Source organism: Gossypium arboreum, chromosome 6 (genome assembly GCF_025698485.1).
Source record: "Gossypium arboreum isolate Shixiya-1 chromosome 6, ASM2569848v2, whole genome shotgun sequence".
NCBI classification, from domain to species: domain Eukaryota; kingdom Viridiplantae; phylum Streptophyta; class Magnoliopsida; order Malvales; family Malvaceae; genus Gossypium; species Gossypium arboreum.
The window spans coordinates 30371954-30377614 of record NC_069075.1 but is presented as its reverse complement, the minus strand read 5'-3'; the positions used below and the strand labels follow the sequence as shown (position 1 = coordinate 30377614).

General features: G+C 34.4%; 1 long non-coding RNA gene across 2 annotated transcripts; it reads left to right on the top strand.

Annotated features, from left to right (window-relative positions):
• Window positions 1-2174: 2174 nt before the first annotated feature.
• LOC128293950 (uncharacterized) lies at window positions 2175-3767 on the top strand. Of its 2 annotated transcripts, XR_008284110.1 has the most exons (3): window positions 2175-2213; window positions 2678-2763; window positions 3585-3767. It is a non-coding gene; the product is annotated as an uncharacterized LOC128293950 (long non-coding RNA). The 2 variants fall into 2 exon arrangements; XR_008284109.1 differs by lacking the exon at window positions 2175-2213 and having other exon boundaries at window positions 2643-2763.
• The last annotated feature ends 1894 nt before the right edge of the window (window positions 3768-5661 follow it).

Here is a 5661-nt window from a genome sequence, read left to right as displayed (position 1 = left end):
TTTGATAAATGTTTTGTGTTTGAGCCTTAGTAACGAGAATGAAATATGGATGTGTCGTGATTATTGATATATGTGTACATGAGCATTTGAATGATACCGGGCTAAGTCCCAAGGCATTTATGCTAGAGATTATATCCGGGCTAAGACCAAGGCATTCGTGAAGTTGTTATATCCGGGCTAAGACCAAGGCATTTGTGCAAGTTACCAAATCGGGTAAAGACCAAGGCAATTGTGCTTGTGGTTATATCCGGCTAAATTTCGAAGAAGCTCGGTTGAAGGTGAGCGTTTTGGTGCTGTAATAAATTCAATTAATACGCTAAAAAAAAACCCATACAATAAGGTAAGTTTACATGTGCATCGGAAAAGTCGATTCGTTTGAAATAGTGTTCGTTCGATCGACTAACGAACTTTCGGCTCTTAGATAGGTTGATACCTTGTGTGTGTATATGTTGATGAAGTGTGAAGTAAGTATGATTATGAGAATGTGTATTACTAAAGTGATTCATTTAGCTATGTGAATGTAATACTTTAGTCAAAGCTGATTTCATTACTTGAGACTTACTAAGCATTAAAATGCTTACCCCGCTGCTTTGGCTCTCTGTTTTATAGATTTTGCTCGTTAGCTATCGGATTTGGGATCATCAAGTCAAGTCATCCACACTATCAAAGCCCCTTTTGGTACAAATTTTGGCTGAACTTTGAAATGACATGTATAGGACTACTTTTTCGTTTGTTGGTCATAGACCCCTTTGATTTTGTATAAATTTGGATAGCCATGCGAAAATGGCTTATATACACTTTGGCATGGTATCATAATCATTTTGTATGTTGTTCATTAAGAGGTATGGAAATGTTTGGAAACGATTAGCCATTGGAATGGTTAATCATGATCATTCCTTGTGCCATGTATGCTAAAAGGGCTAGTTGAATCAAAGAAATTATGAAGTAGGTAAAGGTTACCTTGAAAACAGATGCTGACAGCAGCAGTGGTGTGGATGTGAAAAATCACTAAAAATAGAAGGAATGGAATTAATTAGTGAATAAATTATGTAAATGAACCTTGATTAATCTAATTTCATATGGAAGAAACGAAATGGTCATATGAGTTGTATGTTAAGATATATTTAGGTTTTTGTGAGACAGGGCCAGAACGGTTTCTGGATTCCCTGTTCCGACTTTGGAAATTAATTTTAAATTAACAAGAGATATTTAGGAGTCATGCCATATATGTATAGATTCCTCTTTGAGTCTAGTTTCTATAGAAACAAACGGCATCAGTATTGAAGCCCTGTAAAAATAGATATTTAAGTTGTAACACGCGAAGGTCAGTGTAGTCGACCCTTGTCAGATGGGAGACTTTAACTAATAAAATGTACTAATTTGCCCGACCAAAAATTCTAGAAAAAAACTTTGTGGATGGACATAGGAGTCTAATTTCAGGGAAAAATTACGAAACTGATTTTCGAGCTTTGAAACTCAAGATATGATTTTTAAGGAGACAGTGATGCAGTAACCAGCTTGTCTGGAAAATTTTAAATGGACTGTGAAAATGATTAAGTCAAGTTTGTGTGCACCTTGTGTTCGACTCCGGTAACGGACTAGGGTACGGGGTGTTACAGTTATTATTTGATCCTTACATATTCCCCTATCATATTTTCTTAAGTTCTCAACTAAGTCAATCACATGAAATTCACATTCATAAGTCTAAATTAAAACATCAAATTTTCACACATGCACTAATACACATAGAAGATATGCAACCAAATTTTAAATAAATTTTGGGACTCGGTCTTGTGGCCCCGAAACCACATTCCGACTAGGGTCGAATTAGGACTATCACAATTATGATATGATTGCATGATTGTGTGAAAATTTCGTGATGAAATTCTATGCCTAAAGTGCTTAAATTGAAAGTAGGGACTAAATCGAATAAGTTACAAAACTTGCATTCTAGAAGTTTTTAGTATAAAATTGTTTTGGAATATTAATGAGGAGGTCTTAAATAGCAATTTGACCAATTTTAAGTTCATGGACAAAATTAGGACATGGAAGGAATTTTTGGAAAGTTTAGTAGTAAGGGTATTTTGGTCATTTAGTTATTAAAATGAATTAAAAACAAAATTAAAAGCCAATTTTTGTCCATCTTCTTCATTAGGCTGAAATTTCAAGGGTTCTCCATAGTTAGGGTTTGTTTCAAGCTTCCAAGCTCCATAGTAAGTGAATCCAAGCCCCATTTTTAATGTTCTTTACGTTTTTGGAATCCCGGTAGCTCGATTAAGCTTATGTTAGCAATAATTCAACCTAGGGTTTATATTTGGAAAAATACCCATAGGTGAAATTTGTGTATTTTGATGTTTTATGATAGAATATGGGGTTTTAAATTATGTTCGACAACTTGTGCTACTCGGTTTTGAGTGAAAACGAGTAAAAGGGCTTAATCGGCAAAAAATACCTAATAGTCACAAGTATATGTCGAGTAAGAATTTGATGTTGCCATAGAAGGAAAAATGATCAGCATGTTATAAAACATAAGAATAAGGAATAAAGTTTAATTCCAGAGCCTAGGGCAAAAGTGTAATTATGCAAAAGTTTAGGGAAAAGTGTAATTTTTCCAAAGTTCGTATAAATGCTGTTTTGATGAATATAGGTATTAAATAAGATTAATTTGGCATTATAGATCAAGAGAAACGAGATTCAAGTCGCGATCGAGGAAAAGAAAAGATTGTGGACTAAATTGCAAAATTTTTATATTTTGGTACCAAGGTAAGTTCATGTGTAAATAATGTAGCATAATTGTTATTTTTAAGTTATTGATGTTAATTATATGATATGCTGATTTTTATTATGAAATATACGCTTCGTGGTTATTTTCGAATAAAATGCAAATTATGTGTATTAATTGTTAAATATAAAGTACTACCGAGTATTGGTTTTGGTATTTTATGGAAGATGGCAAGGATATGTGTTCGAGGAAAATCCCGTTTGAACCTTAGGAATAGATTAGGATACAAGTGACATGTCACTAGGATGGTTGAGCATCCGAACTCGTTGAGTTGAGTCCTAGTTCACTTATGGATGCGAATGTCCGAACTCGTTGAGTTGAGTCCGAGTTCGTGAAATGTAACTAAGCATCCGAACTCGTTGAGTTGAGTCCGAGTTCACTTATGGATGCGAACGCCCGAGCTCGTTGAGTTGAGTCCGAGTTCACTTAGGGGCGGGTTACATGATTTCTTGATTACATATGAGGCACTTATGTGCAAATTATCCGTGTATCCGAGTTGTATTCCGATGTGTTCAACGGGTGAAATTTCTAGTGAAATGGAAGAACACTTAAGATGCAAGCGACGTTTTGGTAAGTGTTGTGAAATGGACACTTTGGACAGGTATGTTCTTAACCCTCGGGTTGAAAATAGACACAACAACGATAAGGTGGTAAGATGATGAATGATGTTTAGAAATGTGATATATGTTTTGGTGATACCATGCTAAAGTTGTTTGGTATATTTGTATTGTTATGTTACTTGTTATTTACATATGAACTTACTAAGCATTTATGCTTACTCCCTCATCTTTATTTACTGTAGTTTTGAACAAGCCAGCTCGGGAATCGGGACGGGTCGAAGGTTCGTTCACACTATCTAAAGGACTTTCATCTGGGTAAATGGCTTGTAAAACTTAAGTATGGCATGTATAGCAATATACCTATTTTGTGTAAATAATTTTATGATATGGCCATGTTTGGTTGAGAAAATGTTTGATATTGATAAGTCAAGGTGATGGCTAATTTAGATCATGTTTGATATTATGGAAGTTTAATAGGTTATCTAGTTCATAAAAATTCATGGAAAGATGAAACTTGCCTTAAAAATGAATATTGTCAGTAGCAATTACATGAATTTGAAAAATCACTAAAATAGTATAAATGGAACTAAATGATGAGTAAGTTATGAAATTTAAGCTTAATGAGTCTATTTTCATGTGGATTGAACAAAACAGGTATATAAATTATATTTTATGAGATATTTGAAACCTTGTGAAACAGGGCCAGAGTGATTTCTGGATCCCCTGTTCTGACTTTAAAAATTCATAATAAATTTTAAAAAATTAATTATAAGTTTTTCTTTATATTTACAGATTCCTTATTTAGTCTAGTTTTAATAGAAACAAACCTCATAGTCATTTAAATTCTGTATAGAGAGATATCTAATTCGTAATACATAGAGGTTAGAGCAGTCGAACCCTGAAACAGGGGAGACTTTAACTAATAAACTGTACTAATTAGCCCAACCAAAAAATTATATAAAAAAATTAGTAAATATATATATGAGTCTAGATTTAGGGAAAATTTACGGATCTTTATTTTGAGTTTCGTAACTCTAGATATGATTTTTCTTGTAACTGTGATGCGGGTAGCTAGAAAGATGTGAATGTAGAAACAAATGATTTGAAGTTCTTAATTTGATAAATTATGTTCGGTAACCCCTCAAGCTCGACTCCGTCGACGGTTTTGGGCATGGGGGCGTTACACACGGCCTGTTCACACGGGCGTGTGACCCTTGGAAACATGAAAATTTTCCATGTTTCTCAAAGTTTGAAATTGTTATCGGTTTAGTCCCAAACCCCTTTTTAAGCATGTTTTAAGGTCTCGTAGACCTATATAAGGAACATTGTGAATGATTTGAATGGACTTTGATTGTGAAAACTTAAATGTATGAGAATAATGTATATTGATAGGTAATGCCTCATAACCCTATTCCGGCGACGGATATAGGTTAGGGGTGTTACAGCTTATGCCTCGAGATAGTTGAAGCCGAATGAAAAGAATTACCTGACGCATGATTTAGAGTTAGCAGCTATTGTGTTGGCATTGAAGATTTGGCGTCATTATCTGTTTGGTGAGAAATGTCATGTTTATTCAGATCACAAGAGTTTGAAATATCTTATGACTCAGAAAGATTTGAATTTGCGACAGTGGAGATGGCTAGAATTGCTAAAAGATGACTATCATCCGGGAAAAGCAAATGTTGTTGCTGATGCATTAAGCTGGAAATATTTGTTTACTTTTCGTGCAATGAATAATTAGTTGGCTCTATCTGATGATAGATCGATTGTAGCTAAGTTGAAAGCGAGATCGTTGTTTTTACAGCAGGTTTGTGAAGCTCAGAAAGTTGATAATGAAATGTTAGCAAAACGAGCTCAGTGTGATTCGAACCCTGGTTTAAAATTTCAAGTTGATTCAGATGATTGTTTGAGATTCAGAGGTCAAATATGTGTTCCAAGAAATTCAGAGTTGATTCGGATGATTTTGAACAAAGCACTTAGTAGTTGCTTATCTGTTCATCCAGGAAGCACAAAAATGTATAATGATTTGAAACAGTTTTATTGGTGGTATGGCATGAAACATGATATTTCAGAATTTGTTTCAAAATGTTTGATTTGTCAACAAGTTAAAGCTGAAGATCAGGTACCGTCTGGTTTATTACAGCCGATTATGATTCTCGAGTGGAAATGAGATAGAGTAACCATGGATTTTGTGTCGGGATTGCCCCTATCTCCGAGTAAGAAAAATACAATTTGGGTTATTGTTGATCGACTGACGAAATCATCTTATTTCATTTTGGTACGAATGGACTACTCCCTTGCAAAGTTAGTTGAGTTCTA